Source organism: Vicugna pacos, chromosome 1 (genome assembly GCF_048564905.1).
Source record: "Vicugna pacos chromosome 1, VicPac4, whole genome shotgun sequence".
Classification (NCBI taxonomy): domain Eukaryota; kingdom Metazoa; phylum Chordata; class Mammalia; order Artiodactyla; family Camelidae; genus Vicugna; species Vicugna pacos.
Window position 1 is genome coordinate 58,816,839 of NC_132987.1, and position 27,450 is coordinate 58,844,288.

The window sequence follows — 27,450 nt, forward strand, 5'->3', positions numbered from 1 at the left end:
TAGAGAAATTGGGTGGTGGGTAGACAAGATAATGGTTTTCAAAATACCTCTCAGCTCTAATTTTCATTCACTTGGAAATGGTCTTTAAATAGTGAATTTAGATGTTCTAGTAGAATATAAATTAAATGAACGACCTGTAAGAAAAGTCTTTAGGGGGCACATTGAACTCCATAGTTACTGTCAAAATGTATTATACAGTTGACTATGTTTCCAAGAGTAAAAATAAAGTCTGATTAATAGGGATTCTTCTTTTTAATTCAAGTACGTTGGCATATCTAAATGTGTACACTGGGATCTTTAAAGGTGAAAAAAATATGTATATACTAAAGACAGAAATAGAGAGTGTTAGCATTGACCTGTACAATCATTTAATCCCTCATTACAATAATAGATCTAGAATTTCATAGTATATGCTCAAAGCCATCAATAGATGACTGTCTCAGGGAAAAACATTCTCATGCTAGCAACTTCTCCAGTTTAGCTCCTGTATGCTTCCCCTAACTGATAACTGTTATTTGCTGCTTGTATTTAAATTAAGTAAATTTCTTGAACTTTCATAGAGGAGGATGAGTAAGAATGGTTTTTTCTAGCTTTGTGGTTCTAGAGTTCTTAGTCTAATCATGAAAATATAACAAAATAAAGTGAGGCCCACTATTTTCTGAGACTTGACTACCCTGCTTCTCTTCCTTACTTTTGTCCTCATTCATTGAGGTTATTATGTAATTATTATTCTCTGCTCAGTTACTATGTTGAGTTACATTGTTTGCTTATCCAGTGTTGATATATCAATTTTTCATTCCTGGGATAAATTACATATGCTCATAGTGTGTTATAGTTTTAAATTATTTACTGGATTCAAATTTCCAAGATTTTATTAGGATTTTAATATCTATATTCCTGTGTGATATTGACCTGAATTTTTTTCTTGAAATGTCTGACTCATATTTTTTTAGTTTATTTTTACTTTAGCATAACTTTAGTCTCAATAATGTAGTATTTGATAGAGAAAATAGATATTCTGGCATATTTTACATACAATAGTGTTTTGTGAATAAAACAATGTTATTACTTAAAAACGATAACATCCAAAAATGATCCCTGGATATAACATCTTTACGCATTTATCAGCTCTGCAGTTTTTGAATCATTAGTTTGCAATATTATGCATAGCTTCCATGATATCCTATTTGTTTCAAATTATTGAGTTACCACTTTGATTTTTATTCCCAGTAGTTTTTTTGTTGGTTGGTTGATCTGTTGGCTGTTTGGCATTCTTTGGCAGAGAAAATATAATTTTCAAGCTATATACAGTAAAGCTCTATGGAAGGATAAATCATTTTATTTATAAGGAGAAATCACTGTGTCAGAAAATGAGAGTAGTCACAATCCTTCTAATCAATGAAATTTCTCTCAGTATAGACATACAAGGGACACATTCTATTCCGAGATTTTTGTTGATGAGCAGGGAATCAGAACAGTGTCAGCTTTGTAACCTGAATTTGGAGTATCTCATCACTCGTTTGTTCTTGCAAGGGATCGGAAATATTTGACAGTTTTTGCCTCGATTCTGTTAGCCACACCCGATTATGTAATTCCGAAACAAAAAGATAGCCTTACTCTCAAGGGCATGTTTAGTCCAGTGACCAAAGTTCTGTAGTCTATGAACAGTATTTGGATAAAAATTGCTTATGTTTGGTTCAAAGACTGATTTTCTTAGATTCTGTGACTAAGAAAGACTCCTTCCGAATCACAATTTTTAGATATACTTAATAAATTAAAGAAGATAATATACATTTAGCTGATCTGAGAAAACTCTTGTCTCATCCAGATGGCTTGACATTTTCTTGGATCTATAATCAGATTCATGAGATAGTATACTTTCTGTTTGATTCTCAGAGACCAAACTTATTTCTACATCTTCAAATCTGCAGGAGTACAGCGTCATAACACCAAATTCTAAGGATCCTTAGTAGTCTATTCCTTTAAAATATTTTATAGCATAAGAAGAAATACTGTGGCATAAAGAAGAAATATTTAATATGTCATGCCGAGAAAAATATTTGGCTACTTGACAAACATGAACCAGTGCCTCAGTTCACAGCCTTCACTAAAGATGTTCCAAGTGGATTAAGGAGATAAACACAAACAAAACATAAACAAAATATACAGATAAACCTATTTTGTTGTAAGTAATTCAATCAAATCTGGATAACATAAAAATGTTTATCAGATATTGTCCAACTGTCGGGGGGAAATAGCAGCTATCTCAGTCAGGAACTCTCAGATGATCTCGTTGGAAGACTACAGCAAAGTCAATCAGCTCCTCTCTCCTTTTGTTCCTGTTTGTTCCACACAATTTATATTCAGGAGAACTAATTGAGCATGCTGGGCTTTGTTCCGGCTACTCTTGAGGAGCCAAAGTGTTAACTGAACACATGCAGTCTCTGCTCCTGCATATTCTAAGTTTAGCAATATTAGACTTGGAGAAATGTAAGTTCTCTAATGGAAAGGATTAGAGGGTTAGGAATAGGTTTAATTCTGCGAAGTGTCTTTCACAGATTTAATGTCACATTTTCCAGTCTAATTTTTATCAGTAGTAAATCTAGTCATTTCATTTACATCTGCTTAATTGCTATGCCTTCTTGCTCAATTGATTCTGAACTCAGAAAGGAAAGAGGGATATCATTTAATAGCTTCTTAAAACCCTAACTAAACCAAAAAATCGGTGCAAGCATTAAGAATGTGGGAAATGAGACCAGCCCTTGTGAACAAACCAGCAGTGCTTAAGAATGCTAGTATGACCACAGTACCTGTACTGACCCGTAAACCTTAGTAAAGTGACCCATGTACTTATGCTTGACAAGTTACATGATTGGTAGTGCCTTCAACTTGCTGATGCTCTTTACAGTTTAGTGGTTGCCTTTTAGCTGTTGAATATCACGTTACAGTACAACAGAAGTTTACTGCAGACTTGTGTGTGAGCCTCCTCATCTTGCTTGATCCAGACAAGACTAGCTTTTACCTCAGCCAGCTTGGCTTAAATTGATCGAAATTATTTTTCCATAAGATTTATTTTAAAACAGGCATGACATATATAAACTTTAAGACACTGATGACTGAGACAAATTGAATGTTTTTATTGTGATTCTCAGGCACACCCAAAAGCTGCAGCTTTAAACTTCAGACACAGTGAAGTCCTCTGCCACCGCAGCACCAGTGTGTTGAGTACCAAGCATCAACAGGTAGTACTTGATCAGTGACCCTAAAGTATATTTCTTTCTATGCTGTTTTTTTTTCCATTCATGTCCAAGGATTAAGAAAGAAATGGTGGATGGAATAGTCATTTAGGCACAATTATTATACCCCTCTTTCAGCATGGCCTCGAGTTGGTTCTGGCTATTTTAGTTACACAAGATTTATCTAAGTGAAGTCAGCTTTAGATTTTGGAGACCAGTATGTAGCATCCCCGTCAGAAGGGACAAGATCTATGTGAGGAAAACTACAAATATCTGATGAACAAAATCAAAGAACTAAATAAATGAAGAGATATTCCATGTTCATAAATAGGAAGACACAATAGTGTCACGATGTCAATTCTTCCCAACTTGATCTGTAAATTCAGTGTAATCCTAATCAAAATTCCAGCAAGGTATTTTGTGGGTATCAAAAAAACTAATTTTAAAGATTATACTGAGAGGCAAAAAACCCAGAATAGCTAACACAGTACTGAAGGAGAAAAACAAAGTTGAAAGACTGAGGCTATCCAACTTTCAGACTTACTACAAAGCTGCAGTAATCAAGACCGTGTGGTATTTGTGGAAGAACTGGCAAATATATCAATGGAACAGAATAGAGAATCTAGAAATAGACCCACATAAATATGTCAACTGATCTTTGACAAAGGATCAAAGGCAATACACTGGAGCAAAGACAGTCTCTTCAATAAATGCTGTTGGAATAAAGACATTCGCATGCAAAAACCTGAATTTAGACACAGACCTTATACCTTTTACAAAAATTAACTCAAATGGATCACAGGCCTAAATGTAAATCATAAAAATATAAAACTGCTAGAAGATAACACAGGAGAAAATCTGTGTGATTTTGGTATGGTGATAAATTTTTAGATACAATATCAAAGGCAAAATGCATGAAAGAAAGAATTTTTAAGCTGGACTTTATTCAATTTAAAAACTTTTGTTCTGCAAAAGACAAAAGTCAAGAGAATGGGAAGACAAGCCACAGACTAGGAGAGAATATTTGCAAGACACTTCTGATAAAGGACTGTTATTCAAAATACAAAAAGACTTCTTAAAACTCAACAATAAGAAAACAAACAACTAGATTTTTAATGGGCTAAAGCTTTAACAGACATCTCACCAAAAAAGATATGCAGATGGAAAATAAGCATATGTGAAAAATGTTCCACATCATATATCATCTGGGGAATGCAAATTAAAACATCAGTGAGATACCATTATGCACCTATTAGAATGGCCCAAATTTGGAACATTGATAGCACCAAAGGCTGGCAAGGATATGTGCTAACAGGAACTCTCATTCATTACTACTGAGAATGTAAAGTGGTACGGCCATTTTGGAAGACAGTTTGGCAGGTTCTTACAAAACAAAACACACTTTTGTCATAATTCAGCAATTGTGCTCCTTGATATTTACCTAAAGGAGTTGAAAACTTTTGTCGACACAAAAACCTGCACATGAATGTTTATATCAGCTTTGTCCATAACTGCTAAAACTTGAAAGCAATCGAGCTGTCCTTTAGTAGGTAGATGAGTAAATAAACTGCGGTGCACCCAGACAGGGGGATATTAATCAGTGCTATAAAAAAATGAGCTATTAAGTTGTGAAAAGACATGGTGGAAGCTTAAATGCACATTACCAAGTTAAGGAGCCAATCCGAGAAGGCTACATACTATGTAATTTTAATTATATGACATTCTAGAAAAGGCAGAAGTATGGAGACAATAAAAAGATCAGTGGTTGCCAGAGATTGGGGGTGGGTGGAAGGGTGAATAGGCAGAACACAGAGGATTTGGGGAGCAGTGAAAATACTCTGTATGATAACACAATGATGGATACATATCATGATCCATTCGTCTAAACCAATAGATTATACAACACCAAGAATGAACTATAAATTTATACTATGGGCTTTGGGTAATTATGATGTGTCCATGTAGATTCACCGGTTGTAACAAATGTACCATTCTGATGGGGATATGTTGATGATGAGGGAGCCTATGCATGTGTGGGATTGGAGATACATGGGAAAGAGATACCTTCCCCTTAATTTTGCTATGAACTTATAGTTGCTCTAAAAATTATCCTTAATAAAAAATTTCATCTGCTCTGTCACAAACAGCAAGAATAATAAATCCATATTCTGAAATCTGTTTCCTTTCACTCACAATGCTCTTCTCACATTTTTTCTTGTGCTCTTAGTTTTCTGTCATAAAACCACCTATTCTGACATTTTTCCTGTATCAGATTGTAGGGTCATTGAAACTGGAGAATCTCTGTAATTCAGCTGAAATGCAAGGGACACACTTATGTCTCCATCAGTGAATGGTCACCTAACTCAAGCCTATTGTTTTTGAACTAAGACCTCAACTTTATTATTTTTATAGGCTGAAGTGAGAAGGCCTTTAAGAGTGCTCCATCCTTAAGAGTAAAAACTTCCCCAACCAGATCTCAGGGAACTTATATTATTGATTTGAAAAGATCATTATAATTATTTATAGAGAATAGAGAAATACGTATTCATAAAAATATGATGAGATTCTTGGGAAATTTTCTAAACTTTTGTAATTTCTCTATTCATGTAAGTGGACACTCATTGTGTAAACATCTATTAAGGGTCTATTATAAACCAAACATAAAGATGCATATAAAGGTGAATTCAGCCTAGTCCATGTAACTAGGGAGTTTTCAGTTAGTAGGGGTAAGTGAAGCAAAATATATTTATATAATTCAGTACAACCATACTCTTATACGAACCATACTATAAGGAAGAATTAAATATATGGTGTAATTTATTCTAGGAATTGTGCTCTGCTATTAATGAGAAAACTCTTCTGATTCCTTGAGCTACAAATAGCATGTAAGCTAACTTGGCACTTAAATGGCTAAGCATCAGGCCACTGGAATTAGAGATGGTCCTGAGCTTCCTCATCTAAAGCCATTCCACATTTGAGTTTTCTAAGGCAGCACCAGACCTACTATGAGCTTTGTTATTTAGTGCACCACACATAAATAAGTTGTGATCATAATTATAATACAATGTTAATAAGATTAATAATGGCTAATATTTATTCATCTCTAAGAAAGTTATAGGCACTGTGCTAAGCATTTTCCATTTCTTATTTAATTCTCACAGTGGCCCTTTGAGATAGCTATTAATATTATCACCTCAACGTGATAAAAGATAAAATGAGGGTTAGGGACGTTAAATTACTTAACAAAAATTACACAAGAGCAAAAGGTGTGGCAAGTACGCAGCCCCAACCGTCAGCTTCCAGAGTCCCCATTTCCCCCACGAACAGTCCTGCCCGTTGTTGTGCTCCAAGGACGACGCTCTCACACTCACACTGGATACCGTGCTCTGAGTTTCGGCCATTCCCCACACTGCCCTCTTTATCCCCTCCAGGCAGCCTACAGTACTGGTAAGAGCATAGCCTAAGAAGACACATACACTTGGGTCCAAGTTCTTTGCTGTCTCACCCTGGGCATGTCATTTTACCTTTTTCAGAGTGATGGAGATAAATAATCTTCACTTTGCATGTTGTCCTGAAGCCTAAATGAGATAACATATACAAAAAGGAATTTTCATCAAAAGGAACACATTAGCGCTGCTTCCTGAACACACCTGGACCTCTCCAGTTTTAGGTCTTTTCACACTCTCTAGTTTTCTGCCTGAAAGGTATTTCAAGTGAAGTCATTTCTCAAAATGTTTTCTATATGGAAAACATTTTATGCTATCAAAATCCTAATCATCCTTCAAATTCCAATTTATATTTCACTCCTTCTGTGACCCCACGACCCAACTCATCCCTGAGAACAAACCTCCCTCCTGGGTCCATTGGTACTGGTGGTAACAGTTCTTGTTCTTAACACCTAGCATAGTCTGCCTTGCATGAAATGGATGAATTCACAGAGGGCCAAGACCATAGCTTCTGCCATCGTGTCACCCATGTTCTCTCCACCAGAGCCTTGCATAGCAACTGCTGTAGTATAGACACTCCATAGAGGATTATTGAAGTGAGTTGTTCAGGCTTAAACCATTGGAAGCTTGATATTCTAGGCAGATGCATACAAATTAGGATGTTCTTATCCCCTACAGAGACGATAGCTGACAGAATCAATTGTTAGATGACAGCTCTTTATTCTGCCGTCTCTCTTACTTTGTGCACTTGAATAGCACAGAGGAACATTGTCTACATTATACTATTATCTGTCTTTACTGCTCTTTATAGTCTGTGAAGACAGAAAATGGCAAGTCCGTACTAAGGTCTTTTAGACAAAATAAGGCCTAAGCTTGTCATGACCTACTCACTCCATCATTACTCTGAGTGTCCGACTCATCCTGCCCTTCACAAAATGTGGTTCTGCAGCCTATTGCCTTCATATCATTTTTGTTAGCAGTATTTGCTAAACAGTGCTACTGTTTGCTTTGAAATGTGTGTGTGTGTGCCTGGAAGGTATTAATGTGATAATTTCTGAGTGTTTGTGTATAAGACCCATAATATTTAGGAGGGCTTTAAGACTACTTAATATTGTAAAGTTTGTATGACTGGAAATCAAATAGCCACCTGTAGAGAAAATAATCCAATATCTAAGAGATAGCCACTATGAAGTAGTCTTTGAGACAGATTAACAGAGAAGATCTTCCACACTCTGATCTTTATGTTTTCAGCCCCATTTCTAAGTATTTCCTTAGATAAACCCCATAGTCCAAGTAAACTGCTATCTTGACTGCCAGTTCTCCTGCCTCCAAGCCTTTGAACATACAGCCCAGAATCACCTGTTAAAAATGAAAAATTCTGTGGCCCAGTTCAATTACTGCTCTTGAATTCCTCATTTAATAATAATCTTGGTTCTCTGCCTGTGTCACTTTAAATCACCCTTATTTTGTTGCTCATAATAATAATAATAGGAAAGGGCTAAGTGCGTTAAAAGGATTTTCTCATTTAATACTTGCACTGACCCTTAAAAGAAGGTACTAATATTATGTTTATTTACAATGAGAAAACTGAGGATTAGAGAGGTCAAATAACTTGCCAGTGGCACCCAAATTAAAATTGGCAGAGGTGGGATCCAAGCCTGGACCATCTGTCTCTAGAGAGCAAATTGATAACACTGTTCTGCTAACATCCTTACAGCAAGTATTACTGTGATCTGTAGTTTTATCCCTGCTGCTAGACTCTGTGTTTCTCTGCAGTAGATCCTGTGTTTTATTTACATATAATTATTTCTATGTAATTAATTTATATTCTTAATTTATATATAAATACTTTGTGCTCTCCATACTAAATTGTAACCCTATTAGAATTTTCTCTTGCCTCTCAAAGGCTGCAAAGGGAAATAGAGACAAATAAAAGAAATGTTCATTATTTGAACCATTGGATCGTAGACAGAACACCCACTCTCCCACAGTTGTTAAAGGAAAGCCTAGTTATTGCTACCCATTTCTTATATTAAATGTGTATTAGCATAATTAAAAATTTTATATTCCATAAAGATTAAAAAGAGCAGAAGATAATTCTAAAAACAGATTCAGAACATGCTAGCTATACCTTATTGAAACTAAAGTTTTCTCAAACAGGCACAGATATTAAACATTCAAAATATATTTGAATGTTTGCACTATATTCTACAAATATTCAAATAACATTATAATATTACAGATTATATATATAGTAGAGCATTTTAATTTGAAGAATTATGAAAAATAAGCATTTTCAAAATTGAGAAATCAGAGTTATAATAATAGTAAAGACATAGCACTATAGGGTAAGATGCTAATTTTTTTTATACCATACATATTGGCATAAATAATTTGGAGAAAGATTTATTCAAGGACTTAAGCAATAAAATATGAAAAAGGATATAGAAAATAAAAGCCAATGCCAACAGAAAGAAACTGACATCCTAATTTATGAAGCATCATCTGCATGTCCTGGTGTTCCGTGCAAAAAATAAGAACATGGCAAACTAGATAGATATTTATCAAAAAAGAGGTAAATTATCATGGCTTCAAGAAAGATAAAGAATTTACTAAAACTAAATTCTAAAATATATTTTATTCAGTATATTATATAATTGACTTTTGAGAGTAGAAATTCTAAACCACAAATTTATAACAGATATGAAATCTGACTTGCATAAAATTTTTAATGATTTCTAAGAGACTAAAGAATATAGTTAAAATACTTCAGTGGAGGCTTCTACAAGAAATATGAGCTGAGAGGAAGAAACCAACATGTTCCAAATATGTAAACGTGTGTCATATAATTTGAATCAAAATGGAAACTTAGAATGTGTAGAAAGAGAGATCCCTTAGGTAATTGTCTCGAAATATCATAGTTCTCACTTCAACTTTTATTAGTCTTGCAGTGTATGCTCAATCAATTCTTCTATCATCTTATTCTCCAATCATCATTTTATATTCCAGCCACACAGAAATATTTGTAATTCTCTAAATATTCTTGTTGTTTCATGCCTTTGTGCTCTTTTACATGCTTGTTTTTTATGGAAGAAATGCCCATTTTCCATGTTATCCTGTAGAATATTAATCAGAGTCCTTTTGAAAATATCTCTGATCCCTAAATAAAAAATCAGATTACTTCTCTCTGTTTGTGTATTTTAATGATAATTGTTAAAGGAATTGCTGTATGTTGGTTTTCCTGAATTGATCTGTAAACTCAGGGGCATGGAATTTATTCTGTTAACTTTAAAAGAATATTTTATATATAGAAGATGTTCATCATTCCATGTTGAATAAATGAATCAATTTCAATCCATCAATAATTCGAGAAATAACAGAATGTGTTGTTGAAGAAGACTGGACGTAATACTAATCTTTGAAGTAAATGTTAGGTGAAACCAAAAGGTTCAGAAAAATGAGAACAATGCAGACATTTGATAATAGAACTGAAAAGAGTAACTCATTTCTTATAATAGTCCATTCAACATATGTCTACTAAATTCTTACTATGTCCTGCAACCTACTTACAGGAATCTCCCAGGCCACACCAAGGCATAGTATAGGTACTGGATAATTTTATAATCAGATAGTTTTATTTATCAGATATAGGGAGAATGATCAGTACATCTTGCTGTTCATCTAGTCTAATCATCCACCCAATAAAGAAATCATTTTTTACTCTTTGGAAACAACCCAAAATAAGTAGACTATCAGTACTATACTCAAGTTGTTAAAGAATGATTCATATAGAACCTCCATATACTCCCCAAGAGGAGACCACAATTGAGAATTCCAAAGGCTTATACAAGACAGACTTTAAGAAGAAATCAGCAACTCCTGTCTTGCCAAGTTCCTCCCTGTAAATGCTTTAAAACACAAGAAACGAAATGAGGGGCTGGGGAGAGAAAAGAAAGAGTTTCTTTGTGTTGTTTGAAAATGTTTAGTTCAGCTGTTTAGGTATTCCCTTTGCTTTGCTGTTTTCCTTTAGAAGCATTTCTTCTCTAAGTCAGTCTCTGAAATAGCCATTTTATTCACAGGTTGTTATCCTCCTTTTCAAGGATCTGCATTTATCCAAGTTGGGACGAAGCTCTAGTGCATTTAGAGTAATCAGTTTTACCTCTCTTCTTCTCCATGGGGTATCTTGATGATTAGGGATTGTTGGTTAACTGCTTTGAGTGTGTCAAAGTGCTTCTTAGAGACGAGTGCTATTCACACAAAGCAGCTGCTCCGTAAAAGTTTTAATTTAATGAGGAGCTTGAGGGAAAAGACTCAGACACTTATTATTTCCTCATATCATTCTGAAGGTCATATAAAAAGATACTATATACAGTATCCCTTAAATAAAAATTGTATCTTACTTTTTAAGATTTACATTTTAAGATTAATTTTGGAAATAGACGTTAATAATGAAATTACTTATAATAGTATCCTTTTTTGCAAGCATTGCAAATAATTGGTTAAAATTTTATGGAGAAATTTGCAAATTTATTATTAGTTTTCCTTTAATTACATATAAAATATAAATATTATGGCTAATAAGCTGCTAACAATTCATAGATGTCAACATAGTGCCAGATTCCAAGTGAACATAAAATATATGTATGTGTGATATTGTTATAACTATTTGTAAATATATTTCAGATAACAGTGTTTATATGTATATAATAATGTAAATAAATACACCTTACTTACAGATAAAGAAGCCAGAAAAGAAAATGATTCCCATAATAGAGAAGCCAGTTAGTATAGACATTTATTTAAATTTATACTTTTTATAGAGCCCTAGGATGTTATGGTGGAAGAGACTTTAGGGTCTCTTTCCAAGCATTTAATAGTCAAAACAGATAACGTGAGACCCCAAATGACAAAGGCTGAATGTCACTCAATTTCAGGTCCAGCTCAAAAAAAAAAAGTCAATTCTTTATGTAGTACATAAATCTTGCCACCATCTATCTTCCCAAATGATTCTCTCCATACAAAATAATTTAGTATGCTTTTGTTTATTTGTTTAACTTCTTTTATTTATTCCCCCAAACAGATTTTTAAAATAGCTATAGTTACCAACACATAGGAAATGGCAGTATTAGCTCCTACAGATTTTTTCCACCAATTTCATAAGGTATTCAAAGCATATTCTAAGCCATCTAATTTATATAATTTACAGGTATCTTAATTTATGCATGTATTCTAATCACCAGATGCTCATGAACACTATCAAAAGTAATAAATAGCTCCATTGGTCTAAATTTTATTGTGAAAATGTCTTAAAAAGAGTCACCATTCCTTTGTCTTTTCCTAATGTGATCCAAAAACACTTGATAGACTAAACTTCCCTCTTTTCCACACCCTTCTCTTACTTATCTCCTATCAGACGTCAGAGGAGATTGTGAAAGTGTTTTGTCTGTTACCTTGAAGTCAAGCTGCTAACAGTTCTGTGTGCCTCTTCCCTCAGCTGTGCGCTGTCCTGAGGCAGTCTGAGAAACAGAAGTCCCAGATAAACAGGGAGGAGAGTTATGTGCCATCCTTAGAATTTTCACATATGTTTCAATCCTACAGTGACAATGCTTTGAAAAGCAAGACAGTCCCAAAAGTAGCAGCAGGCTGCGGAACATTCATTTGCTTCCCCAAAATGTATTGACTAAAATTGTACAGGAACTTGTTTGATTTGGGGAGAAAGGCTTTCCCGTCAATAACAAAATGCCTATAACTAAGGATCAAATCTGGAGCTTGAGGATCTACACAAAATGTTTTACTACAAATAAAACTTCCTGCTGCTGGAATGAATAAGCTGTATTTATTTATACTTTGCCCATGAACATTTTGAAAGCTACAGATTCAGCGGCGACATATGGTACATCCAAAAGGCCTAAAAAGATCTTTTTTTTTTTTTTTAACAGAGATGTTCCTTGGCTTTTTCTCACTATTCATGTTACTAGAGGCTGCTGTGATAAGACAATAAAAATAAAATTAAAATCTGATAAAATACTACACTATTTAGAAGTTCCTATACTATAATCTGTCTACTTCTTCCAGACACGTGACTCAAATGAAAAAAGGTACATGCTGTAATGTATACCTGCATCCTTCAATTTTAAATAAATTTAAATTACAGACTTTGTTAGAATCTGACACTTCTACTCACTGCCCTGGTTCCTCTCTGTAAATACATCTCAGGAACAGTAATTTGGGGATAGCTCTTCCACTGAGATCTCAGATTGTCAGAGGGTCAAATCCGGACTGCTATTACCGCTATTAATCTTCCTCTCCCAGTGACAGTATTCCTTCTGGCAGTCTCTGAGTCTTACAGACGCATCGTAGTTCAGTCACCCAAAGGGAGTTTCGACTTTAAAAATCTATCCTTTCAGCAAGTGGAAAGATGTACTGTAATTCAGGCTGAAGGAGTGCAAGCCATTTTCTATAAGGTCATTTCAAATGGAAATCATAATGAAAGTGGGAAATCTTTACGTCAGCTCAAAGAATCATCTTTATTTTTTTAATGGCTACCAATATCCTTTCTTATCTAATTGACAAGTTTTAGTATAATTATGAAAAGCAGCAAGTCAGCCTGGAATTTTAGAAAACATACTACGTTGGATAAGAATGCAACTTTTCCTCTGTGTGGTTCGTTGTCTCCCGTCTCTCCTGTTTTTGCTATTCAGCTGCTCATTTTATTTCAAAGTGACTTTTATGGAATTATATAGCAGGTTGAACTGGAAAGGAACATTGAGAGCATCATGCTGCCGATGAGGAAACAGGAGTGTAGAGACTTGGGGTGATTTAGCCAAAGGCATATGGAGATGTAGTGGCAGCACCTAATCTTCTTCTGGGTTTTGCTGCTTTCTATCATTAAATGATACAACATATTTGCCTGTCTCTTATACACTGACACTTTTAGACTGATTAACATTTCTATCCCATATGGAAACAGCAGCCACCTTTCAATATTTGACTATGGATTGATTCTAAAAATTGTCAACCAAATCATATCATCTACATTTATGGTAATGTAAATATTCTTCATTAAAAAGTGAAGATTTGTGCTAGAATTATCTTTCTTCTCTTTGGATCCAAAGTCATAATTCTGTACTTCCCAGTTCTTACCAACAAATTTCATAAGATTCTTCTGATTTATGCTGCTCTAGGTGCCTTGAATTCATTTATGCTTCCCTACGCTAGCTTTAGGTATTCTAAGTGATGAAGAAAGAAGGAAAAAGTAGAATAGCTTACTTTTTGAAGACTTTCAGTTAAACTACCTGTTTTGATTACCACCATTGTGCTTCTCTTCAGTCCAGAGCCTCACTGATGTTCAATGGACCAGACCGATTCTCTCAGCCTTCAGTTCTCTCTGAGCACAATCCACTTTTCATCTGTCTCTGCTATGTATTAATCAACATGTTCCCATATTTATTCTATCTACTAATACGTATGCTGAAATCTTTTGTTTACCATTTCTCTCACTATTGTCATTTATCTTCTTATTTTTCTTTGATTTAAAGCAAGAAGAATAATATGTGTCCTCAGTTCACCATCATGAGTCAGAACAAGTGCTAAATTTTTGGTGAATTGAAGACACCTCTCTAGTTCCTGCTCTTTTTATCTACATCTTTCCCACTTTCTACTTATCCTGTGGTTGAAATTTCCTGAAATTACTAATACAAACAATGTTAGGATTAATTCAGATAGTATTGCTATAAAAAAAAGAAGAAAAACAAGAAATGCTTACAGTTTTCCAATGCTTCTCAGTGGGAAACAGCGCTCTACTTTCCCCCATCTTTCTTTCTCTTCTTTATCTACAGTCTGTCAGAGGAAGACTCACATGAGTCATAAAGTCTTGCAGTTTAAAATGGACTTTATTTTTAGAACAGTTTTAAGTTGACAGCAAAATTGAACAAAATGTACAGAGAGTACCCATACCCCTCCACCCCTACACAAGCACAGCCTCCCTTACTATCAACATTCCTCCAAGAGTGGTACATTTGTTACAATCAATGGACGAACGTTGACACATTGCAATCACACAAAGTTTACAGTTTACATTATGGTTCACACTTGCTGTGATACATTCTCTTGGTTTGGATAAATATATAATGATATGTATCCATCATTATAGTATCATATGGAATATTTCACTGCCTTAAAAATAACCTATGCATCACCTATTCATCCCTCCACCCACTCGTCAACTCTTGGCAACCACTGATTTTTTACTGTCTACATTTTGCCTTTTTCATAACATCATATTGTTGGAATCATGCAGTATGTTATCTTTTTAGATTTTCTTCTTTCACTTAGTAATATGCATTTAAGTTTCCTCCATATCTTTTCATGGCTTGATAGCAAATTTCTTTTTAGTACTGAAAAATATCCCCTTGCCTAGGGGTACCACAATTTATTTAACCATTTCCCTACTGATGGCCATCTTGATTGTTTCAAAGTTCTGGCAGTTATCAGTAACGTTCCTATAAATATCTGTGTGAAGATTGGCAAATTTTGTACATTTTCTCTGACATAAATCAGAAATATATGAACATTTACTTATGATGAAAACACATCCAGACTCTGAAAATACAAATCAATAATGCTGAGATCTATTTGTTTGAAAAGCACAGGCTTGGAATGTCCTACATATGCAAATATACACATTTTCAACCTCTAGATATTCTCATGACCTTCTTCAGCTATGAAGTGAAGTTTTGACAATTCCCTCAAAGAATAGTTGGCAAGAGAGTTAAAAGTGTCTGTGTAAACCCCATTGGTGCCACTGGAAAATAGTCAAAGTAACTGTCTTCTTGCTAAAACGGCCAGACTCATCTAAGTTGGATGATGAAACGTTTGATAAGTTCAAATTTTTAATTTATAGGTTAGAATATTATCTGGAAAAACTGAAGGTTAGGTTATCTTTTTTTCAAGGTCTCCTTGAGTACACTCTGTTAGCTATTCAGTCATTTGATCAATGTTTCAGCTACAGACTGACAATTCCATTTCACATTTTCATCTATCATCCTTGGTCCACTTCCTCTGGGTTTTGAGACCCTCACATACAATCACTTAACCAAGTGGGGCATATAATTGCCTAATTGTGTGTCTGGAAAAAATGATTCACTTTTATTATGCTGCCATTGTATATATAGAATTTGTATAGCTTTTCATACTTGCTTCTATAGGATAGACTTAGAAGATAACCCAGTCTGAAATCTACCATCTGCTTAGTGTCCTTAAATTCTTCAGAATAATGGCATAGTGTTCTCCCCTTGTCCTGGGGGAATGTTTGCACGTCTAATTGGATATGTCACTCCACCTCACTTCTAATAGGCCTCCAAGTGTAATTTGATCTTGAAACACCTTTAAGATCCCTTCCAACTTTAATATTGAAGACTCACTACAAACGTCAACTCCTTTCCAATGAAAGCCACCACAATATTTTACTACTGTGACTTTTTAGGATACAACCAACTATTTCTCTTTACATTGTCTAAAAATATTTGTAATACAAAAGAATAAAAGTAATCTCCATATCTCTTTCAAACATGAAATACTTAGATCCATAATCTTATATCTAATCCTTCTTCTTTGATGACCAATAATTACCAAGTGCTACTCAGAACTCAATCCATAAAATCACCTTCTTTGGGTTTCTGAGCTAAAAAAGTTTGTTTTGATATTATGAAAACAAAAAGAGAAAGGTAATCTCAGCCCTCAATTTATTTTGATTACACTTAGCCTCTCACAGTCTTATTTATTCAGACTGGGAGACCTTGTTATTGCAGAGATTCTTTTCAGATCAAGAACAGACTATTTATGTTCCAGCTGAGACAGTGAATTTCTGGACCAAATCAAACCATGCTTCCCTGAACAGAATTCCACTCATCCTTCGTACTTTTGAGAGTCTTCTAAATCTCTTACAGATGAGTGCATGTAATTCTATAATACCAATAGATTGAGGAGTTAATGTCTGCTCAAAGAAATATGAAAAGTCTCCCAAACAAGATATTTCTACCCAGGACAATGAAGGACTTAAACTGATTAGAAGGATAAGGCTAAATGATGCATTTTTTAATAAGCTGTTAAATAGGATTTTTTTTAGAATGAGTGTGTTGGATATCTTTTTGCTCTAGTCTTACCATCTTCCTATTCTATAATAAAAATTATTCCTTCTTTGAGACTATTTGGTATAAAATGCACTGGTGTATGGGAGTAACTGTCATGTAGAAAAGCAATTCTTAACTTCAATGTTTTGATATCATTCTCGTTTTCATTGCTTTTGAAGTGCATTGAAAATCATGTGTTGATAAGGATAATGTATGTATTTTAAAAATAACTTTTAAAAGACTCAAAGTATCTCAGTAATAATTTTATTGCCTTCCAATATGCTTTACTTGAGTGAGGGACAAAGCAGTGAAGTACTAACCACTTCACACAGCCTATGGAATTGGTGGAACTGAGTACATCGTGCAACGTATGCTGTAGCCAGTAGTGAGCGACTGCAGTTCATGTACTTTATTTTCCTTTAAAATCCTGTGTTTGTTTTATGAAGCTGTGGGGATGCTCATGGAAATGTGCCTCCCATGTGAGTGCTAACTGTCATATTTTCTCTTTGCCTCCTTTGATTCAGAATATCACTTCCTTGTGCTTTCTTGAGAAACCGCCTCTATTACCTCTTCACCCTCTCAATGTGATCCTTCTTACCAGTATTGAAATATGGTCAGGGCTCTCCCATTAAAAGAAATTTTAGGTCCCAGCAAAAACAACAAAATAATCTTGAGTCCATATCTTCTCTCTCTATCCACTTCCTTCTCTACCTACTCGAAGCCATCTTTTTTAAAATCTTAGTTTATCCTACACTAATCATTTCCTCACTTCCTACTGTTAATATTCAAAACATTCTAGTCTGGCTTTCATTACTCTCCTGAAACAGCACTCCCCAAGGTCACCAAGGAGCTCCAAGTCACTGAACAAAATGAACACTATTCAGCCCATGTGTACTGTGAATTTGGGTGGCATTTGATACAGTTTACCACTCTCTCATTCTAGAAACTCTTGTTCCCCTTGGCTTCCATGATCCAGCACACTCCTGAGTTTGTCCCTGCCCTTTTTGTTATTTACTCAAGGTATCCATTAAATCCTTGGCGTTCTCCAAGACTTATTTATAGATTATGTTTTCTTCTCACACCAAACATTTTGCCTAGAGAATTTTATTTGGCTGTTAACATACATGCAGATGACTTTCAGGTGGATGTCTCCATCCTAGACCTTTTCATATACTTGTCATCTCCACTATCTCCAAAACCCAAACTACACTCTTGCCTCCATTCTAATCACCTACATGGTCATATCCTATTCTCCGCTACCTCAGTGTAAGAGCCCACCATCCTTTCAAGTCATGAAAGCTGGGTATCTTATCTCCTTTTCCTCAACCCTTACACACTGTTTCCAATTCATTTTTAACTCCTGTCTATTCTACTTTATAAGTCTCTGAAATCTATCTTTTTTCTTATCTTTAAGGCCATCATTCTAGCCTAAGAAAACTACCCAAATGTCTACAAAAAAAAAAACTTTAGACAGGTTTCTCTGTCATCCACACTGGTCCTCATCTATCAGATTCTCCTTACTACAGACAGTGTTAATTTTGAACCATAAATCATATTATCTTACACATATTCTGGAAAGAATTTAACATCTTTCTACTGTATTCAGGATAAAGGACACACCTTAATGTGGTCTGAAGGGTGCTGTGCGGTCTGGTCCTTGCCTACCTTTTTAGCCTCATCTGTAACTGTTGCCCCTCTGCCAGCCACACTGCACAGAGGATATATATATATATATATATTTCTCTTTTCCAGGAAGGATAATTCATAGAGTCCTTTTTGCTTTCCTGTGTAGACTATGCAGTCAGCCCTCAATTTATTGTATGATCAGCACTGTTTTGCACAAATGGAAGAAGTACTTTTGTTTTGTTCTTCTGTTGAGATTCTATTGTACCTGTAGAGATTGATCACCTTGTAATTTAACTACTTCTTTTAGGGCTCTACATAGCATTCTATGTAGTTAGTTGGCCTTTTGCCATCATGCATTAATTTTTAGACCCATTCATTTAATAGGCACTTATTACTCACTAATCAGTAAGAATTTTTTGGGGGGTTCTGACATCAGGGAGAGGAAGTCAGGGGCAGAGCCCATCTCAGAAACTGGTCCTGCTAATGAGGGGGTGATGAAGAAAGACCTTAGTATGACACTAACTATTCTTACATGTTCTGTATATTTCATGGTCCAGCCACTCACGTTTCAATCACGGAATAAACAGAAAGACTCGCTTTCATATCTCTCCCTCTACTATGTTTTCATCAGACTTCACCCTTGTAGCTCAAAATAATATCTTTAAAATGCTTGAAAAACATCACTTTTGCAGAATGTGATCGAAGGGAGAATTTGCTTCTCCCATACCAGGCTCAATGCCGGCATTAGAGCCAGCTTGAAGCATAAATGAAATAGAATTTCAGCCCTAAAGCAGCCACCATCTATACCAGAATCATTTTAAGGCCGTTATAAAATCTTGTTAATTATACCTAAGGAATTTCTTTTTAATTTTCTGTCCTCCTGTTAATTTAGTGACACTACTCCATTCCAAGTTCTCACTGTGTTTCACCTGCGTTTATCTCTGATCTGTTCTCTTGGCCTATAGCCTCTTTCTTCTTCAATATAATCTGTGCACTGATGCTGTCAGCATTATCTCACTCTTTTCTGATAAAAAAAAGATGTCTCTTTCACCGCTCTCCCACCGTACTAGGTCTTTTCACGACCTGGTATCTCTAAACACAGTGTGTCACCTGCCTGAATACTCTTTCCCTATTCTTTCTTCTTCTCTTATCAAACTCTCACCCAGTTTTCGAAAGTGAGCACAAATGTCACCACTTGTGTGATGTCTGCTCTATACCCCCAGGCAGAGTTAATCACTCCTTCATCATTGTTTCCAGAACACACTGTTGTTTTGGGGGCGTGGCACTGTTGTTTAGCTATTAGTGCGTTTTCATTAGGCTATAAGCTCCTTCAGGACAAAAACTGTGTCTTATTCATCTTCATACACAAAGCACATTGCCTTGTACATAGTAGACACTCTCTATGTATACATTGACTAAATGCAGGAAGGGGTATAATAGAATGACTTAAAATATGACATATTAAAAATTGTACCTCACTTTCCCAAAGGAGGAAATGATTCCTTCTAAAACAGAAAACTAACTAACAACAGAAAACTCAGGTCAAAAAAGTATAAAATGTCCATCCTCAAGAGCGAATACCAGTGTGCAGTGCTGGGAAACTACTGAAGAGAAAGGGTCACACGTAGATACTCCGGGGAAATGTGGCTGGTTAGAGACACCTGCCAACGCCATGACCAATTTTGCCTTTTGGGAAAATAAAAAATAAACTTCATCCGGCCCATTTTCAGACATTCATTTTGAGCTCTGCAAAACACAGCTAACCAGTACCCCAATTTTTCTGCCAGTTGCTTACTGAAAAATTAAGGGCTTCCTTTTCAAAGGAGACCAACCAGTTTAATCCAAAAGGGTTAGATCTTTTCAACCATGGAAGAACAGGAGATCCAGCAGCAAATAGGACATAGTTCTCAGTATATGGAACTGCCTCCCTTCTGAAATAAGTATGATTAGTAAAATATCAATGTATAGACTAGTATACAGTATATACACTGATTTTATATTATGAGTCCCTTCTGTGGATGAGAAAAGGGGGTTAAAGGTGGTTTGTTGAAATCCTCCGTATTAGCCAAGATTAGAAGCTAGTTTTCTTAATTTTAAATCCAGCGCTTTTCCTCTAGATGTTTGTTGTTACCCCTTAAAGCATAGAACACATATTGCAGTGACTAGAGTTAAAGATCATTTCTAACTAATGGTTTTTTAAATATAGACACAAATGAAATATAAACACCATATTTCTTATAAACTAAGGGTTTTCATTTCTCATAAACTATTTCAGACTTACAATTTTTGGTTATAATTTAAAGCTGTAAGAAATACTTTAAAACGAAAAAAAGGAGATGCAATTTAATAAGAACATTATAGAGATGTCACCAAAACTATTTTCCAAATAAAGTGTATAACCTTTTATTTACAGTATACTTAAAACTTGTCCTTGATCTTAACTACCCCACCATCTTAAGCTCAGTATACATACAAAGAAGCATCATTGCTTTCATTATATTTCTGATGGTCATTCCGTTGAGAGGAGTGGGTAGCTTTAATCAACTCTTTGAGTGAGTAGTACTTATTTGAGGCACTATACAGGCTTTGGCTCAAAACAAATATTAGTACTATCCTGGGAAAAATTAGAATAACTACTCTGAACTTCAGAACAAATTTGAGCTGCTGATTCTTTAATTTCACTACCTTCAATTGATGTTTGTACCTTGAAAGCTAGGCTCCCACTTTCCTTTTATCCTTCTTGGGTTGTGTGATAGGAACCTTTTGATCCAATGACACCCTTCCTCTCAAAAATCATCTTGAGAGCATATGTTTTTACTTGCTAAGATAGCATGAATATATGAGTGTCAGTTTTTAATATAAATTTGTCAAGAGCCCAAAAGAGAGATTTGTTCACCTTTGGACCTGTCCATATTTGGAGTGTTCCAAAGAATTAAACCATTATGGAGCCTGTTCTCTGCTCAAGACAAAGTGGACTTGTCCATCAGGATGATGCACTGTCTTCATTCCATTCAAGTTTACCCCATGTATTCTCAGCTGATTGAGGGGCACCTTATTTGATGGCTTCTGTCTTCCTATAAGCCAAATGTTTCTCTTTATTGCCAGTTAGTATGAGTTTTCTCTTTTCTCTACAATTGAATGGTAACATTAAATATTTTCCTCAAGGTTACATGGGGATACATTTAATTTACTCAAGCTAGACTATGTCCTTTTATCACCAGAAAGTACAAGCTAGCTAAACACATGCAGATATTGTAATGGCCTCCTTCTGATTTGCTTTCCTTCTAGTTTCTTCTCCATATAGTACATCCTAGATTTTCTAAAATATTACTTGGCACATGTTAATACTCTGCCACAAGAACTTCACATGCTGCTCATTGTATAAAATCAATCCCCAAATTATAAGCTTGTCTTTGCATGCTCCCTACAGTGCGTATTGTCTCTTGTATACTGTCCCGTTCTTATCTAAATTCCTCAAAGACCGAAATGGCAAATTTAAAACGTGGTCATTATTATTCACGTGGGCATGTTTAACTCAAGAGTGTGGACTGCAGATACCAGTGCTCTTCACTTACTATTTGCATGTAAATAAAACTAATATCCTCCTTCATGCAATGATAATGCCTTATGGATTAGACACGACGCTCATTCTGAAGTAACTTAAGGCAGGAATCTTCTAGCCCAGGAGCTTAGACTCAACTGTTCTTTAGAATCATTAGATCACAAGTAAATAGTGAAGAACATGGTCTAGTTTTGTATATTTTCAGTGCGTGCTTAAAAAGAGTGTGGTGCCATTGACTACTGTCATGCTTTTTGTATATTGTGTAATGACAGGAATACCATTGATATTTATTTGATGACTGTAGCCATTTTTAGGGTGGTGTGATGATTTGTCTACACAACTGTATGTGGTGATGCCTGTATTCTAAACTTATTGTGTTTAATGTCCAATGTATCCTTCAAGGTCATTCTATTGATCATGCTGTTAACAATTTCAGTACCCTTACTTAAAGTTTTGTATGATTATTTTATCAGTTATTGAAAAAGTTGTGTGAAAACTTTCTACTATGTTTTGTCTGTTTCCTCTAATCTTGTCAATTTTAGCTTATTTATTTTGAAGCTATGTTATTAACAGCTTACAAATTTAAACTTGTTATATCCTCCTGATGAAAGAAGTCTTTATTTTTATGAAATGACTCACTTCATATTTAAATAATACTTTTTCCTTTGAAATCCATTTCATTCAATTTTAACAAAGTCTATCAGCTTTCTTAGAGTTATTATTTATGTGAGAATATTTTCTTCATGTTTTGTTTCAGTCTTTCAGTGACTTTGTATTATGCATCATCTTTTTAAAAATAACATTTGCTTACAGTTTGAATTTATTTTCAGTCCACTATCTTAATTATAAATAAAATACTTTTACTTCCAATTATTGTAATGATACATATTTGGGTTTATGTCTGTTTTCTCAGTCTGTGTTTCTTTTTTATGCTGATTTGCATTTCCTTTCTTAGATTTTTGTCTTTCTTACGTTTTCTGTATTGATCATTTTGCCATTACCATCCCATTGTTTCCTAAGCTGGCCTAGAACTTATGCATTTACTAATCATTTAGTGATATTGTAGAAATTATAATGTACATAATTAATTACCAGTGTATAAACATACATAATTCACTTACCAGTGTATAAAATTAATTTTCCCAACGATATGAGAATATAGGCCACTTTCATTCCGTTTACCCTCACTCCTGACTTCCAGTTGTGTATTTTCATTCTGTGGTATTTAACACCTGAAGTAACAATGTTTATGTAGTCAGTGCAACTTTGAAACTAAAGTTTTATCCACACATTTGCCATTTGTTTGAGCTTCATTTCTTCTTACATCTCAGATCGTATGTCTAAATATGGATATTGTTTTATATATGATGCACAGAGTTGGCTAGAGTTCTGGAATCTATGGATTAGATTATTTCATCACTTGGTGAAAATTCTTAGCTATTCTGTCTTGAATCTGTTCCAGTCTCTATCTTATGTCCCTCCAAAACTCCAATAAAAATATTTTAGAACATCTCACTCTTAACCTATCACATCTTTTATTTTATTGCTTTCTATGCTAAACCAACTCACTAATGTCTTTAGCTGTATCTAATCTCCTATTTAATTCCTTTTATTGATTTTTTCTTTTCTATTGAAGTATAATTGACTTATAATATTATATTATTTAAGGTGTACAATATAGTGATTCAATATTTATATTTATGGTCACCACAAAATGTTCACCACAATAATCTAGTTACCATCTGTCACCATACAAAATTATTACAATATTATTGACTATATTCCCTGTGCTGTACAATATATTCTCACTGCTTATTAATTTTCTAACTGGAAGTTTATGCCTCTTAATTCACTTCCCCATTTCACATTTCCCCCTGACAGCCACCTGTTTGTTCACTGTATCTGTTTTATTTTGTTTGCTTATTTGTTTTGTTTTTAGATTCCACATAGAAATGAAATCATATGCTATTTGTCTTTTTCTGTCTGACATATTCCATTTAGCATAATACCCTCTAGGTCTTCCCTGCTGTTGCAAATGGCAAGATTCCATTCTATTTTATAGCTGAGTAATATTCCATTGTATATATATATGCCACATCTTTTTTATCCATCTATCCATGGGCATTTAAGTTGTTTCCATACCTTGACTATTGTAAATAATGCTGCAGTGAACACGGGGGTGCATATATCTTTTTGAATCAGTGTTTTTGTTTTCTTTGGAAAAATACCCAGAAGTGGAATTGTTATGGTAGTTCTATTTTTCATTTTTTTGAGGAGACTTCATACTGTTTTCCATAGTGATTATACCAATTTACACTCCCAGCAAAAATGTAGGAGGGTTCTCTTTCCTCCATATCCTTGCAACACTTGTTATTTCTTGTCTCTTTGATGATAGGCATTTTGACAGGTGTGAGGTGATACGCCATTGTGGTCTTGATTTGCATTTCCCTAATGATTAGTGATGTTTTATTTGGGGTTCTTGAAGATTTTTATTTCTGGAAATTCCAGTGGTTTGGTGACTTTTAATCCTTTTCTATAAACTTATCATTGCTTCTAAATTTGTAAACTTAGTAAAAACAACTGTGTCATTATCTGGGCCAAACTATGTGAAGCACTTTGGGTCTATTTCTGCTGATTTTATTTCTGGTACGGGTTTTCTCTGTGTGCTTAGTTATATTTTACACTGAGCTGCTTATTTTGCCTGCGTATATTTATAGGACTACTTGAAAATATAGTAAGTTTCAGAGATGAACTAGGTTTTCTTCTTCAAGTGGCCCAGAAATACTAATACCTTAAACAGATTGGCTTTTTTTTTTTTCTTTTTCTTGACCATCCAGGTCATGTCAATTTGAGTTGCAATTCAGGTTGATGGCCGACTTGTACATCTTCCCTTACATTTGCCCTGAATAATTCCTATAATAACTTAGAGCAAATTCCCATTTGAAAAATCCATCATTCTGTAAGTAACCATGAATTCTACTGTGATCTTCTGCCTTTCAAAAGCATGGAAACTTGGACTCTAAGAATCGGAAAGGTCTTTACAGTTCTTTTAGTAGAATGATGCTTTTTACATTTATACATTTAATTTTTCAGGCATGCACATTTTAATTTTCCACATGCCATTAAGTGCCTCAAAGATAGAGAGGTTTTCTCTTTTATCTCCATTTTCACTGGTATAGTGCATGATGATTAACATGTACCTATTTTGATTTATTTAAATTTGGTGGTCTGAGTTTTCTAAAGATATATTTACATTCCCTGAGAAGGTGAAAATGTCAGATTCAAAAGGCCCGAATATGTCACAATTAGCTTTCAAGAAGCTTGCTTTAATTAGCAAAAATGCAAAGGCAATTTGACATTTACTTTAATCAGAGAAAATGATACTCTTGTAAAGTTGGTTCTGTATTTTTCTCTAGCACTTGGCAAGAACTCACCCAAATAATTCTAAATTTCCATCTTGTGGGTACAGTCTATACTTGTATATTTATTTGTCCCTCCTCTGTATATCTGCCTAACATGCTACAATATAACCCAAACCAGAGACACATAGAACCATGAAAAGATTGTTTTGCTTAAAATCAAGAAAAGAAACATATCTGGATCAAATTTGTTATTTCAGAAAAAAAATTAAAAATTTCCTGAATTTGAAAATGTAAATGAGAGAAAACATAGGTAAGCAGCCTGGAGCTTAGAGACTTAAAAGTTTTAATTCCAGTTTTTTCTGTCCCCTAAGGTAAATGACTAATTTACCTCAATAAGCAGGGAACTGAAATACCTTGGGGTGTTTTAGGAATAATGAATAAAAATTAGATAGTAATTTATGTTTGCAAAGTATTACATAAGTGCTGAAGTATACAAATCATCTGAAGAGAATACTTAATATATATTAAATGATATGCCCTAAAATTTTTGCCAACTTGTGATTTTTGCCTCCTAGTCAAATAAAGTATGATAAGAATTTCCATCAGATACATGGCCCCCTTGAGAAGAAGAGCCTTACAGTGCAGAACATCTGTGGAAATTGCTAGCTTGAATTGTACTGACTTTCAGAAGTTGGGAGAAAAGACTGACCTTTGAAGAAAGAACATCCTATTGGGACGTTTAAAGGGATCTCCATGGAATTCAGTAGAAATCTATATCAAACTTCACTACAGTTTCTTTTCTCCCCAATGACAATCTATTTTTAAATATGAGAAGACACAATAATGTCCAACCCCTCAATAATTGCACTAATCTGAATTCTCAGGGTAGGCTTCAAATCTTCTTTTGCCTTGCTTTTTTAATCCACCGTGAGCTCTAGTGATCCTTAATGCTTCATAGCAGTCAGAGGATGAATCACCTTGTTTTACATCTTGACAACTGAAAGTTGCTAGTAAATTTAGACTTTATTTGTGGAAAAAAAAATTCAGTTAAACCCACTTAAACTTTGATTCAATTTAAATTAATTTATGTGCTCTGCCACTTTTTAGTTGAATGTTTTATTTTCTAGGCCCCCAAAAATCAATAATAAAATGTGCCTTAAAATCTGATAGCCACAATAGCCAGCCGATCTTCAGATAATGGCTTAATGATGACATTATGCATGAAAATTTTTCTGAATAAAAATGTATAGTATTTAGGGGGGTTTGTGTGTGTTGGTTTTCTTTTCTCTCTTCCTTTTTTCCTTTTCCTTTTCTTTTTTTTTTTTTTTTTAATTTTTAATCCAGAGTAGTCCAATGATCAAGAATCTGGGCCAGTTAAAGGTCTGACTTCTCGCCACGTGGATTCAATCATTTGAACGTGGTCTTGTACAAACCCTGGGAGGGACACCGAGACAACTACCCTTCTTAAGGTGCTCCAAGTCTACAAGAGAAAGAAGGCATGTGTATGATGACAATGGCACAAATCTGAAAATGATGGCAACCACAAAATTGTTGTGCGAATGTTTTGAGAGTTCAGAGATAATGGCTTGCTTTTAGGAGTGCCTTAAAGGTGGTTTCAAACATTTAAAAGGGAAAGATAGACTAAAAAGTGCTTTGTAGATACTAAGTAGCATGAAAGACCTACAGAAGTAAAAAAATACATGCAATTTGTAAAGGTAACACATGTCTTTGTGTTTTGTGTGGAGAGTGGTACTTAGGAAAATTAGACCAGAAAGAAAACTTTCTCTGTTACTCTGATAAGTTGATGAATGTTATTTCTCTTCTGTACCTAAAATTTTTTGTTTTCAATGTTTAAAGTAGTGACGTCTGTGATGGTTGGCAGAGTTGGAGGTGGGGCAAGTAGGGGCGGGCAGAGTGTGTAAGGTGAGTCAGAGGTGCCAGCTTCTGGTTATAAAGTCAAGTCATGGAGATATAATACACTGCATGGTGACCATAGTTTATAATACTGTATTGTTCATTTTAAAGTTTCTAAAAGAATGGATCTTAAAAGTTCTCATCACAAGAAAAAAAGTGTGTAACTATATATAG

General features: G+C 34.6%; 1 long non-coding RNA gene across 2 annotated transcripts in view; it reads right to left on the bottom strand.

Annotated features, from left to right (window-relative positions):
• The window catches only part of LOC140696865 (uncharacterized), a 38,731-nt gene extending 15,355 nt beyond the window's left edge, over positions 1-23,376 (bottom strand). Inside the window, exons 1-4 of one of the 2 annotated variants that reach the window (XR_012073454.1) lie at positions 23,122-23,376; positions 14,448-14,521; positions 12,133-12,198; positions 6,761-6,814 (exon numbers count right to left, since the gene is read on the bottom strand). This is a non-coding gene — a long non-coding RNA (uncharacterized lncRNA). The remainder of the gene's footprint in view (positions 1-6,760; positions 6,815-12,132; positions 12,199-14,447; positions 14,522-23,121) is intronic. The other variant, XR_012073455.1, reaches the window with a different exon arrangement.
• Between the last annotated feature and the right edge of the window lie 4,074 nt (positions 23,377-27,450).